Source organism: Cydia pomonella, chromosome 6 (genome assembly GCF_033807575.1).
Source record: "Cydia pomonella isolate Wapato2018A chromosome 6, ilCydPomo1, whole genome shotgun sequence".
Taxonomy (NCBI): domain Eukaryota; kingdom Metazoa; phylum Arthropoda; class Insecta; order Lepidoptera; family Tortricidae; genus Cydia; species Cydia pomonella.
In genome coordinates this window covers 12,458,361-12,473,730 of record NC_084708.1, presented here as the reverse complement: position 1 = coordinate 12,473,730, position 15,370 = coordinate 12,458,361, and the positions used below count along the sequence as shown (strand labels likewise).

Genomic DNA, 15,370 nt, shown 5'->3' with positions numbered 1-15,370 from the left:
AAATTAAATAATTTAACCTAAGAAGTATGCAAAAAGAGGAAAAAAGTGATCCCTCCTAGTAGGGAAAAAAAGTGCTACTTTGATCCTTCCTAGTGGCGAAGAACAACAAGGTGTTCTAAAAAAAAAATCGAGTCCACATTAAGCTCGACCACGTATTAGTCCACTCATAGAACTATCCACTATATAACATACAACTTAAATGTGGACTCGATCCTAACTTGATTTCGAGTACAAAATTTGTAGACAAGAGTCTATATTTCAACCCTCCCCATTTTATCGATATCGATAAGAAACGCAAGCGTGTAGCGTACTACACTATTTAAATTGCTTATGTTGGTACTATGGTTCTTTGACAGTTCTTTGTCGTACATTTTGGTAATGATTTGCGAAACAAAGGGATTCCACTCGCTAGTATGGAAGTCCCGTCTCTTAAAACGTAGTGATTATATGCTCTTTGGTTGAAACACGCATAAAATTGACGCTGCCAGTAATACTAATAGAGGCAAGAGTCGTGAACGATAGCTTTTTACCATCAAATTAATAAAATAATTTGTTTGTATCAGTAACAGTTCACGTTTATGACTTAACGGCTTTATAGCATGTTTTGTTTTAATGAATTATGTCAATTAATCTTAAATTTTGTATAAAACAATTTGCATGGCTTTCATAGTGTCTATCTCGCTTACAGCTCGCGCGCACAATAACGCCTCATGTGTAATAAGAATAAGTTAATAACCAACTTAGCACACTTGTGTCATAATGTACTAATTTTGATTTAGACAAATTAAAAGATAATTTACGTTTACTTGTAGGGAGCTTGATTGTGAATCTGATTTTGTTGCTTTATGATACACACGAAATATAAGTATGAAGCCTGGGATAATATGCGATATTATGATGATAGTAAATAAGACTACTATTTTTAATATAATAGATAGATAGATAATCCGTTTATTTGTTTGCCACAGTACACATAGGAAATACAATTAATAAAATGACAATAAAACAGATAATACAAAATCAAACGAGAGAAATACACATTTATACAAAATAGAAGAAGAAAGAAAAAAAATAGATTGAAATAATACTGTTCCATATATATAGGAAATGTTGTGTGCGTCGCAACAAAACAAAAGGGTTCTGGCTCAGTATTACGCTTCACCCTATGGGAGAGGCACTGATATTCTGCCAGGACCAGATCACGTCAACCAAGATAGAGTGTAAAATATGCAATATTCAAAGTTAGTACTTACCTAAATACCTTGTTTATAATAAAACTACACAGTGTTTTATTTTGCCTCGAATTTGACCACCACTGTTTATCTTACAATACAATTTATCTTATTATATAGTAGCCTGCATTGAAACTCCCGCAGTTCTATCTACTATACTTACAGAGATATTTAAGAATAGAGGCCGCTAAGAAAGAGCCATAGAAACCATAGAAACGGAATTTCTCGCCTTTGGTGCCGAATTATATAATCATTATTATATAGTCATAAAGAGGCATTTTTGAAATACCAACATCATTTAAAAAAAGTTTATAAATACTATCCAAGACATTTTGAATTTTCTGTAATATAAATAAATATATATATTTAATTGAAAAGTATTTATTTACTATAACAATATACATAATGGATATATACAGATGATTACTATAACTAGCTTATATCTAAAATAGGCCCTTGAGGCATTGTACCAAGGATGCTGGCGGTATTTCCTCGTTGTATCGCAATGTTGTGCGGGGAAGCCGCCAGCTCTTCGGACACCAGTTACGTCAACCAGACGCTTCGCGATTTAATGATATAATAAATATTTATTGACCTTTGATTATTTACTTGTCGCACCTCTTTTTTTTTCATAAAACACTTCTGTATAGGTAGACCTATCGTGAGAAAAAAAACGGAAAAAAGGTGCGACCAGACCGCAGCTTAAAAAACGGTCACGATACGGAATCGCAGTGACGCGTCGTATGCGTACCGTTTTTGACGCATGCTCCCCACACCGCTGTTTAAAAAACGGTGACTGTACGGAATCGCAGTGACGTGCTTCACGCGAATCTTTGCGTAAAAAACGCTGCATTTACAAAACAAATTCGTCTTTTACGTCACCGGTGTGGTGTCTACCATAAGATCTCTGTGTAATATTTTTTGCGATTTTTACGCAGATCAATTTAAGGTGCGTCAGCGTACTGGTGACTTAGCTTAAAATTTGTTAAGGCAACACATATTTTAATGCTACTTTTGGAAAATGCTAGTTTAAAAGAAGCATTTTATAGTTGCGCTATGTGGAATAAAATGACACATAATATCAACTAGGGCGGCCGCGGCCTGCGAGCCAAGTGCAGATAAAGATTATAATGGCTTGCGGTAACGCGACGTAATAAAATCACCATGATATTTTTTGCCTAAACTTATAATACATTTGGTTTAGTAAAGTTTAATGTACTCGTACCTTTAGTTTTACTTTTACAAGCCTTTTATTTGTGTTTAAAAGTTGCCTGCGTTATTATACAAATTAGCATCTCTATTAGTATTTAGTAGCAATCACCACCAGCGGCGTTGTAGCTTTCTTCTCTTTGGAAGATAACTGATAAGAATAATTTGCGACCCTGAATTTTTTTCTCAGGCAAGTACTAGAACAGGTAAAGGGTTATTATCGCTAAACTTTAATAGTTTACCAATTAGTCTCGGCTTGTCCTGTGACTACTGGACCTTTGAACCGATCGGAAACTACTAATCTAATTTTGTACCCAAACTCGGGGTTGGAGCTAAACAGTGAGTAAATTTTTAATATTACCTATTGATGCGGCCTATCTGTATACCTACTTACTGTTTTGGAGCAAAAGAAGATTCTAGCCGAACAGACCTTTTTCATCGTGCTCTTGAATCTTCAGACCCATTAATTATGGATATATCAAAAAAATGAAGCAAAAACAATCCTGGCAAAAGTGTTGTCCCTTCTAAAGTCAAGTGAGCAAAATCCAGTACACATAAATCAAAATAACGAGGACTTAAATCTAATACTTATTAACGAGCAATTCTTGTATACTTATATATTTCGGGGATCTCGGAAACGGCTCTATTTCGATTAAATTTGCTATATGGGGGTTTTCGACGGCGAAAATCAATCTAGCTAGGTCTTTTCTCTGGGAAAACGCGAGTTTTTGAGTTTTTATATTTTGTTCGAGCAAAGCTAGATCTCGCAGATATTATAGCTTTGTACACCGAAGTAAAATTAATATATTCAGGCGAGGAATGATAAGATAACTATATTATATAAGTAGGTAAATTATCTTTAGTTTCTTTTTTAGAACAACCTTCTTTAAATTGTAGGACGTAGGAGACTCGTACGATTTGTAACATTACATGACAAGAAACTTATAAAAAGTTCGCTCGATAGCAAAATCTTCACTCCTTACTTAACTAAAAAGCGGCCAAGTGCGAGTCGGACTCGCCCATGAAGGGTTCCGTACCATTTATGACGTATTAAAAAAAACTACTTACTAGATCTGGTTCAAACCAATTTTCGGTGGAAGTTAGATGGTAATGTATATCATATATTTTTTTTAGATTTTTCATTCTGTTATTTTAGAAGTTACAGGGGAGGGGGGACACACATTTTTTCACTTTGGAAGTGTCTCTCGCGCAAACTATTCAGTTTAGAAAAAAATGATATTAGAAACCTAAATATCATTTTTGAAGACCTATCCATAGATACCCCACCCGTATGGGTTTGATGAAAAAATTTTTATTAATTTATGACGTATTAAAAAAAACTACTTACTAGATCTCGTTCAAACCAATTTTCGGTGGAAGTTTGCATGGCAATGTATATCATATATTTTTATTAGATTTTTCATTCTGTTATTTTAGAAGTTACGGGGGGGGGGGGGGACACATTTTACCACTTTGGAAGTGTCTCTCGCGCAAACTATTCAGTTTAGAAAAAAATGATATTAGAAACCTCAATATCATTTTTAAAGACCTATCCATAGATACCCCACACGTATTGGTTTGATGAAAAAAGATTTTTTGAGTTTCAGTTCTAAGTATGGGGAACCCCCAAAATTTATTGTTTTATTTTTTTATTTTTGTGTAAACATCTTAATGCGGTTAATAGAATACATCTACTTACCAAGTTTGAACAGTATAGCTCTTATAGTTTCGGAAAAAAGTGGCTGTGACATAATCGGACAGACAGACGGACATGACGAATCTATAAGGGTTCCGTTTTTTGCCATTTGGCTACGGAACCCTAAAAATGGTTTAATGTAAACTGACTTGTTTTTTATTATAATTGAATATACTGATTTAAATAGTGTATTTTTATTATTAATTGCTACACCTGTAAACCTTTAAGTTTCATCGTTCAGGAGAAGCCTCATGTGAATCCGTAAGTATGTACCGATGAACTACTAACCATTGAGACTGAAAAGTGCTTATCTGTCTATAATATAAAGACTTGTTATAAACCGTAGGTGTCCTGGACAGTGAATTACAATGTCACTATGAAATATTTCTAAAATAATCACTTTTTTGGAATCTTTTATGCGACAACCCTATTTCCATAGAAACTTTAAGGAAACTTAGAAACGGTAGAAGTCCGATGTCCTTCAAGATAAACATTTCAAATTTTGAGAGTTGATAAGTATAATTTTTTTTACATCTTATGGCATTAAAATAAGGTGTGACATTAAGCAATCATGATAGGCAAATAAATGTGTAAAATATTTTTTTTTTCGCCCAAGATATCGATCGTACAAAGCTGTAATATTTAGAAGCCGTGTATTCAATTAGTTCGAAAGGAGTATAAAAATATTAAAGCTTTAGGTATAATACTTAATGAAATAAAAATAAATTTTTCCGAGACCTTAGCTTTGAAAAATTATATGATGAATATTTTACAATATTTGCAACAGGGAATTTGACCGCTGGCTTTACAATGAATAAAAGCATAAATTTATGCCATAAAACAAAGGTGGTCAAAACAGAGGCAAAATAAAACACTGTGAACTAGTGACATAATTACCATTGAAAGTGTGTACTTACATAGTTATGATATTGAAGTGTCAGTGTGATTAGCATGCTTAAGTAATACGTAGTGTCAAGTATAATTATAAGAAGAAAATCATTTTTTATACATTATGAATTACTAAGACCAAATAAAATAATAGTATTAGTGAAGACTAAATTCGGTAATCAGCAACCAGGTAACCATGCGGAACTCCCAAACTTTGCTTCTCCAAAAGGTATTTTTTTTAAATGAAATATTGCTTGGTTTTCATGTGACGAATAGGTGGAGGAATATTGTTCCTGCACCTGGTTGCGATGATAATCAATTAATCACCATTACAATTCCCACACAATTATGTTTTGTATTATAAACAGTGTTGTATTCATTAAATAAATTTATTTATTGCTATTTTTTATTATTTTTGTAATTCAATGTCGTACATTATGGAGAAGAGTCTAATTTTGATTAAATAAATTGTTCATATTAAAACTAATTATTATACTTATTGAATCTGATCCTTGCACAAAAATTGATGTAATCATTAATTAAACCATAAGGTAAGTGACGCATATAAGGCCCACTTTAAATTAATCCGTAATATTTTTAAAAATAATCAGGATATTATGTAAAACTCGCGCAATATAGGTTTCTCATTTAATTAAGTTTCTTCATATACCAAAACAGTTACATAAAAATATTACGACACTCTTGGAAAATAGACGATTTATCAGTACTATTTTGAGCCTTATTGAATACTAGCAGGTTACTAAGGCCCGCAAAAAATATACATTTTGGCAGTAATAATAAATTTTAATTGTTTTTAACTTTAGAGTTATACAAATAACCATATTTGGTATCTTCACAATAGGAGGATATTTAAAATTAGTAATAACTGGAAGCCGATGGAGCCGGAAGATATGAACTGGAACGTCATGATGGAACATCGTATCATAGCTGTGTTGGGATTTGTTAGAAAAGTCTTGTAATTAACTTTGACCACGATTAGGTTTCAAGGTCTGATAATGAAGCCGGAAGATAGGCAATGGCATTCCATGATGGAATATCGTATCATACTCATGTTTGCACTTGTGAGAAAGGTCACGTAATGGACTTTGAATGACACGAAAGCGTGTTTTTCTAGTGTTTTTTAAACTATTAATTTATTAAACCTAGACTGTTACCTTTCTACAACGAACTGCTACTAGAAAAGTGGGTTAGGTTGGACTAAAACCCTCGCAGAACAGAACGGCTATTAAAATAAATGTTTAAAGATAAAGGAACAAATATATATATATATATACAATAAGTATATAAATAATCAGTTTCTTCAAAACAATATTATTAATACCGTAAACTAGTTACTTTGATTCGTGGGGTAACCTTTATCATTGATGTTTGAGGAATACGCAGTTGATTTTTGAACGCGAAATTAAGAATTTTATGATGACCTTAACAGATATATGATAAAAGTGTTCAGAAACCAACTCCTTACAGTTTATACCTAAAATTTGCATGCCAAATGGATGAATATTGTTACTCACTATTTATAAGGACCTTTGTACATACATATTCTTGCGAATAAATTATTCTATTCTATTCTATAAATCGATGTAATTTTTAACAACCGTGGTTGTGATCACAATGACCTTTGCACTTTCCTCGGGATAGGTACGAGTCTACTTGTCAAGGCAGGGTTCTGTACTTGCGGTTTTCAACCGCGCGTTTTTATGTACATCCCATACATTATGTATATTTTTCATCAATTCGGCTTCGAGAGCCAAGCGGTTAGGTGTGTAGTAGTGTAGCAAATTAAGTCATCGGAGTCAGATAGCACCTTGCCGATAAATAGCGAAAATGCTGTGGCTAAAATATTATTATTCAAATTGCAATAAGTCTATCACTGTACATTTGATAAAAATACCCTTTCAAATGTCTTTGATCTCAGATTGTCTGATTTGTGAAATGTGTGATCTGGGAGCATACCCAGGTACCTATGTTCGTTTTCTATGGTCACAATACATGCTGCTTTGAGGAAATCCATTGTCATACTGAACGTGAAAATACAGTGCAGCTTCCTACGCGGTTTGGCAGTTTCAGCAAGATACCGGAAGAAATTAATTGCAGTGCGTGCTAAGTCTCAAGAACGTAACGAAACAAAATGACAAACTTACCAAACTTTTAAAACAGAATCGGCCTGTGGAAGGGAAAAACAGTACTTAAAGACATTAGAATAGTAGGCAGATGTTGATTACGAAAGGCAGGTTCAAGAATCCATACAAATGACCAATTGAAAAACTGCCATAGATGCTGATTTTCACTGTTTTTCATTTTCAATAATCGACCGCGCGTCCGTTACATTTCTATCTCAAAATTTACAATGAGTTCCTACATAATTTCGCAATTCTAAATTAAGATGTATTAAAAAATAAACTATCAAATCATGTATAATTTTTTATTAAAAGGTTTTTATTTATATATAACTAGTTGTCAAGCATATTGAATGCAAGGAAAATGGGTCGTTCTACAACATTTGTAATGAGTCACTATTTAAGTGTGTGTTCCTTTAATTCGTCATGCAAATTTAACCTTTATCTATCTTTAGATAAGATGTAGTTTATTATTCATAGATAGATAGACATTGACATTTAAATTTACAAAATATTTATTATGATGAATTGTTTATTTTCTATCTCCTTTGTTGTAACTAGATTATATTAAGCCCTAATTGCTATCAGTAAGCCTTTAACACGAGAAAAATACGTTATACCCCCAGTTTTGAGCCCAATCAGGTTTAAAAATATGGACGGACAGAGTCGCACCATATTTTTAAACCTGATTGGGCGTACCTTTTTGGTACGGAACCCTAAATACAGTATGATTGAGGCCATATTACTACATAATTGGTATGATTTTATAAACGCTTAACGTAAGCTATATTTCGTAGAATATTTGCACTTAAGTAGATCACTCCATAGTATTTTGAAAACAATAATGAAATAAAAACTTAAGGCTTTATATTTATTTGTTTATCCAATATTTATACTTTTAACAATCTCTAGTTTAGTTGCCAAATAGTACTCAAGTCATTTCGGTAAAGTTACAAAGTGTGACGTTAGCCACATCACTAATATGGTATCAATATAAATAACTACTCAATCAATCGAGTTAACGCAATCGAAGAAATATCAAACTTTGCTCTCTTGTTGCACCAATAACAATTTGACTTTACATTTGTATTAATTTGTTTATTGCCCATGTAGGTTTTAATAAAAATACATTGTACTTATTCTCTTCGATATCGGCTTATCATAAATAACTAATTGGAATATCAATATCCCAGCCACAGATAAGCGTAACCGCACCCATTTACCTGCCACATTAAAAAAACTTGCATAAGGGGTTGTTAACTATACATACGTACATAAACCTACTAAAAGACTTATCCGTTTTCGTACTGATCTACGTTAGTAATCTGTTACAGAGTAGATGAGATTCGACATGTTTGCAGATACAATAATAGTATCTACATTGATAATATATTGAGGGATAAGTTCGCCTTTGTACTGCGTATCCTGTGCCATATTTGTTTCTTTGTATGTTCTGTACAATAAAGAGTTAGTGCGTATATTAACTTCATCCTTAATATAAAATTCAACTTAGAAACAATTCATATGACGTAAATTTATAACCAGAAGGCAAGTAGTTAATATTTGATTAACATAGGTGTTGGTTACTCGGGCGCCGAGAGTGCGTCGTAAAATGAAGGTATTAAGGCAACTTGAGTTACGAAGCTACTTGTTTGTAGCTTATGAATAGATCATTCAAGTTAATTTTCTTTGGCACGCTAATTAACCGTATTCTGCAACAAAGCACATTTTGCATAAGTAAGTAACATACAGACGTTTTTTCATCTTCAATGTTTACGATACAATATAGTTCAAAGTATAGTTACAGTTCAGCATATATGGTTGCACAATCATCAAATAATATGTAATAAATAGGTTTAGATGTTTTCAAAACTAACGTAGAAAGACAGCACACACAAAATATTAATTTTTGGTTAATATTTTGTGAATAATTAAAGCTCAAATACCTAATAACTAGAAAAAAAATCTATTAATATTTTATATCTATCTACGAGTAGCAACTAATAAAAAATGTTAATTAAGTATGTTTTATTTGAAACGAAGAAAACTTAAAACCTAAAAATATTTTCTACGCAAGAACTACAAATATTGCGAATGTAATAGATATGTAGAAATATATTACCTATGTCGTATAGCATCTTCATGTACACGAACACGCCTTGCCGATTTCATTTTCACCTAAACATTTTATGCCAATCAATAAATTTTATATTAATATGTGCCATCATATATTTATTTTAAATAACCTAATTAGTTGGTATAATTTTGTTGGGAGTCGGTAATTTATCTAATAAAGTTCGCGTCGATATTGAGAATTCCCGCGCCGGATAAAATTCTCCGCTACGGCCCGCTGTCTTCGGGTAAAAACAAAGACTGGCCCTCAATACGAGCTCGTGAATCATGTGCTATAATACGTCCTATACTCGTAGACGCGAAGGCTACGAGGTTGCAGGACTATTGCGAGGCTAACTTACATACGTAATAACGCAATCTAATACGTATATTAATATGCTTAAAAGTTAAGGAAGCTCGCTCATACTTACAAGCAGCAAGCGTAAACTGTACAGGGCTAAAGCAATAATTTATTATCTATTGTCAATTACGTTAAATTCAGTAGGTATTGTTATTTTAACCTCACATCAAGCTTATTTGGCATGATTATGTTTACAGATCTAGTTTCTGCATTCCTTGTTCGAATAGGATTCGTTAACAGAAACAATCTATTTGGCTACCTACCCACTACATTTCTGCGCCCAAAACATCTGGAACTGTTATTATGAACACATGAATTGCATGTCGCGGCGCGGCGGCGTACTAGCCCTGCTCGCTAATTGTTCTTTTAATCGCGTTTTAAATTACTTAATGCAAAAATCAGTTACGGAACTCTACATGTCTAGGTAATGGTAAACTATCGATCCAAATATCATAAAGGGTTCGTGCGCCACAAACTCTAATCATTGTTATTAACAATCATTTCGAAGGCACAAAGCTCTATGCGGTTTCGTAAGTGCATGCTATTTGTTTGTTTAAAGAAAAACGTTCATTAGTCTCACTGACGCTCTACAACGGTGTCGTGCAAAAATCGAAACACCAAACATTACTTACGTACCTTAAAATTCACAGCCAATCTAAACAACTGGAAACTGACATCCATAAATATTTACATTCCGGTAGACGTGAGACGCGTAATCGTGCGTGATATAGGTGGTGATGTATAGTATGGTGCGGGGCGCGGCGTGCACGCGGCACGTGGGATGCGGGCCCGGTGCGCCGGCATAATAGCCGCGCTGCAGGCTCGCGAGCGCAGCGTGGGGCGCGCGGAGAGCGGCCGCCGACTGACGGCCGACGCCGCCGCCGCCGCCGCGCCGCCACCGCCGCCCTCGCCCGCTGAAGCCCGGCCGCCCGCCCGCCCGCGCACCTCTAATTCTAATTGTTGGCCTCCTCCAGCGATTCAGGTCATCGTACCTGCACTCGAATTCGGCTCTAAATGAAAAACTCGGTTATTATTTGCATATTTAACATCCGTTCTTTTGATTAAATTTTTATTGGTATGAAAGTCCAGCTTTCGCCCACTAATAGAACTACATCTAACTACCTACCTATATTACTAGATGCTGAATGGTAATATAAAGTCAAAAGATTAAACCTTTTAACCTGAATGTCAAAAAATATATTAGGACTCGAAAGTAGTTCGCTGTGATTAGAGTTAGTTCACTACGTCTTGTACATACTACGTACGTACGTATTATATGAGCGGTTTCTCCTTACGCGCAACAAGCAAAGGCTTAGTCAGATACGAGTACGCCGTCGGATGCCGTCGAAGCCAATGGTTGATTAATTGTGTCTGTTTAAACTTATGCACCTAATGGTGAGAAGATGAATCGAGATTATATTTAGGTTGTAAAGACATTTTGAAATGAATTATTAAAATAAACATAATAACATAAAATATATCTAATGTAGTTTTACATAATTTATTAATAGATAATTAAAAAATAATGATTATTCGATGTTGTCATCCCTTGGGTTAATAGATGCCTTTTAGTGAACGAGTGAAGCTTTAAATAACACACTACCTTTTCATTCACCGCCTACGGATTTTTAAATACTTCTGTAACTAAGTAATATTTATGAGACGGGTTTTTAGGGTTCCGTAGCCAAATGGCAAAAAACGGAACCCTTATAGATTCGTCATGTCCGTCTGTCTGTCCGATTATGTCACCGCCACTTTTTTCCGAAACTATAAGGGCTATACTCTTCAAACTTGGTAAGTAGATGTTTCTATGAACCGCATTAGGATTTTTACACAAAAATAGAAAAAAAAACCAATAGATTTTGGGGGTCCCCATACTTAGAACTGAAACTCAAAAAATCTTTTTTCATCAAACCCATACGTGTGGGGTATCTATGGATAGGTCTTTAATAGTACATTACGATACAAGGGGTGCGTCCTATAATATATACGCACTTTTGGAATAATTTCAGTTTACAAACGTTAAAAATGTATACTAATCTTATGTATAATAAAGTAAACGTATACTTTCAATTAGTATAACATAAAAATAATATAACATACGACATACATATGGCTGTTTGGTATAATATACATATAAGTTAAGCTCATTTCATATAACTGTCATAATATATACATATTAAAATATAAATATCATCTTATATAATTAAGTAGTAAAATTAGGGAAAAAAACTGCTAAAAGTGGGTTAGGTTAGGTTAGAACTGTGACCCCCTAGATAAATAAATTGTTTCCAGAATAGGTAGCAGGTTAGGTTAGAACTCTGAGGCTTCGGAAAAAGAAACTGTTAACAGAAAAGTGGGTTAGGTTAGGTTAGAAGTTAGAACTGTGACCCTCTAGATAAAGAAATTAGCACCAGAATTACCACAGAAGAAAGCTGCAATCTGTAATAGATAAATACGGAGCAAACTACGTTGAAATATTAATTCGCATAGTATAGATGTTTCAAATACATTGCTCATTTCATAATAATTTAAAACCTGTATCTGTTTATTAACTAACACACAAAAATATATTTAAATAATGTAATTTCGGTAGTGAGGAAAAAAAAGACAATCGATTATGCAATGAAAAGTACATTATATTTTGCAAAAATACATGCAGTTGACCAAAAAAACGTGTCGTTATTTTATTGTTTTTAATGATATTTGTTTTGTATGTTATATTATTTCAACGTTATACCTTTCTAATGTTATCGTAAACAATGATATATGTAGTGTTTATTATACAATTTACAATTATAGAATTCGTTGTTATACGTATTGCATGTTATTGTAATTGAATGTTATTCCGATCAAAATTATACAAATTGAATTTATACATTCAGAGTGATATATTACAGGTTTGTATACGTTCTATTACTTACCCCGATACAAGTGCGAAAAATAGGAAATTCGAAACGAGTGGCGATAAATTAAAACACGACCGAAGGGAGTGTTTTAAATCGACACGAGTTGCGAATTACCTATTCGCACATGTATCGTACAACGTTTTACAGTACATATGGCCCTTTAAATGTTCGACACAGTAACGTAATATGCTACTTCTCGCACTAGTGCTATAAAGTAGCCCCATATGTACTGTAAAAATGATATTTAGGTTTCTAATATCATTTTTTTCTAAACTGAATAGTTTGCGCGAGAGACACTTCCAAAGTGAAAAAATTTGTGTCCCCCCCCCCCCCCCGTAGCTTCTAAAATAACAGAATGAAAAATCTAAAAAAAAATATATGATATACATTAGCATGCAAACTTCCACCGAAAATTGGTTTGAACGAGATCTAGTAAGTAGGTTTTTTTTAATACGTCATAAAATTAAACAAAAAAAAAATTTTTCATCAAACCCATACGTGTCTATGGATAGGTCTTCAAAAATGATATTTAGGTTCCTAATATCATTTTTTTCTAAACTGAACAGTTTGCACGAGAGACACTTCCAAAGTGAAAAAATGTGTGCCCCCCCCCCCCTCTAACTTCTAAAATAACAGAATGAAAAATAAAAAAAATATATATGATATACATTACCATGCAAACTTTCACCGTTTTTTTTTTCATCAAACCCATACGTGTGGGGTATCTACGGATAGGTCTTCAAAAATGATATTGAGGTTTCTAATATCATTGTTTGCTAAACTGAATAGTTTGCGCGAGAGACACTTCCAAAGTGGTAAAATGTGTGTCCAAAGTGGTAAAATGTTGAACGAGATCTAGTAAGTAGATTTTTTTAATACGTCATTAATGGTACGGAACCCTTCATGCGCGAGTCCGACTCGCACTTGGCCGCTTTTTTTTTATTCAGAGGATCAAATTTTGGTTTGCTGAGTACTGGCCCTCAGTTCTTGCCTTGCCTCAACTCAATAAATATTGGAAAATTGATCCATACTTGTTCAGGTTTGGGAAGCAGGAGTTTCGTATTTTCTGTACGAGCTTTATTGAAATATTTTTTTAAATATATTGTTGCGAAAAAATTAAACTGAAGCGTCTAACATACTCGTAGTATTTTGTTAGACTCAGATAGATATTTTAACTAAAACGAAACATTTTTTTCGCAAATATGTACTTCAGTGACCATTTTATCTCAGTGTTCGTACAAAACCATCAAACAGACGGGATAATAGTCTTGCAGTATATTGTTAACTACATCTGCCGCTTCCTTAGAACAAGTATGCAGCAAAATAAAAATATCTAAGCAACAATCATATTTTCGCAAAATTTGGTGCGTAATTTTGGCACAATTTCCTTGCTCCTCCAAAGATGTATTAAGGCGAGGCAGGACAACATCGAATAATCATTAGGCTTTTCTTATTCGTCGCTTTATTAAGTACTCGTGAATAAATTTTATTAAAAATATTAAAATCATAGTTAAATTTTGTAATCAGAATTAACTTTGTAACAGAATTTATATATAGTAGAAAGAAGTTCAGAAGAGTCATAAATGTATGCTATTAAAAAATGTACTTTCTCATCACAAATATTTTTTACCCGACTGCCGCGAAGCCAAAAAAAGAGGGTAATGTGTTTGCACTGTATATGGTATGTATGTGTTTCCTCAAAACGGCTCTTTATCGTGCTAGTGTCGCTAGGTATATTAATTCTTTAAATTAGTGCGAGTGTCATAATGAAAAGTTTGAAAATAATGATCACAAAAATATATGTATACGGCTCAAATGTAAATGAAAAAGTTGGATTTCGAGTTTATTTTAAGTTTATTGTTTAAATATTAAAATCCAACGTTTTTTTTTTTCCTTTTTAATGAATCCACTGTAGAACATCATTGCAATGAAATTATATATGTATATCACAATATTACCTATACTAATATACTATAGTTATGATGTACATATTGGTTATAATCACAGTTATAAACATTAGGGAAGAATAATATAAAATAGCAAAGAAACAGGAAAGTTAATATTAGGTAAGTATAGTTATTTGTTACATGGATAAAGTACATAATAGGTTCGTGAATATAGTATAAACTTTTTTTTAGAAATTCTACCTTTACAGGTATTTCATTAAATATTTCTTATCAACAACATTAAATTTACGCCAACTCATATACCTAACCTACTCTGTTGGCTCAACACAACGGAAAATCTAAGTGCCTACTTAATGGGGTCGTGCCCTATTGCCCTTTTTGTAACAATACTTATTATAAAAATAACCTACTTAATATATTAGCTGGTTGACAACAGCAGTGTCGCGGGCAAAAAGCATTTTCTTTTTTGCAATAAATGGAGATATCTGCGGCCCCTACGCCTTGGCGTAAATCACTGCGAGTCAGCTCCGCGGACTCACGAGGATTCTTATAAAGTTTATTACGCCTTTTGGCTAGAGCTCCCTATATAAGTTCTCTACCAACTATATTTCCTTTTATACTATGTAGCTTTATTGAACGAAATGCGCTTGGATCGGAATTTAATTACGCTCGAACGTGAACGTTCTGTTTTTCAATTACAATTGTATTTCTGAATGCACTCAAGATTTTTTTTCTTATCTTGTTACTTACATATTTTTATTTTGCAGATATTTATTGAAATACCACAGAAACATACTTATAACTATTAATACATATGTAACTAATAACATGTTATACGTATTTGTAAAATGAATGTCATATTATTCTGTCCTTCAACTTCATGTGTAACGAAACTATTCAGAATATAGAATTATA

At 33.3% G+C, this 15,370-nt stretch overlaps 1 protein-coding gene across 1 annotated transcript in view; it reads right to left on the bottom strand.

Annotated features, from left to right (window-relative positions):
* LOC133518986 (potassium voltage-gated channel subfamily KQT member 4) overlaps window positions 1-10,531 on the bottom strand; it is a 109,818-nt gene extending 99,287 nt beyond the window's left edge. The window contains exon 1 of the mRNA XM_061852815.1: window positions 10,276-10,531. The gene's annotated coding sequence lies outside the window, so the exon portion shown is untranslated. The remainder of the gene's footprint in view (window positions 1-10,275) is intronic.
* Between the last annotated feature and the right edge of the window lie 4,839 nt (window positions 10,532-15,370).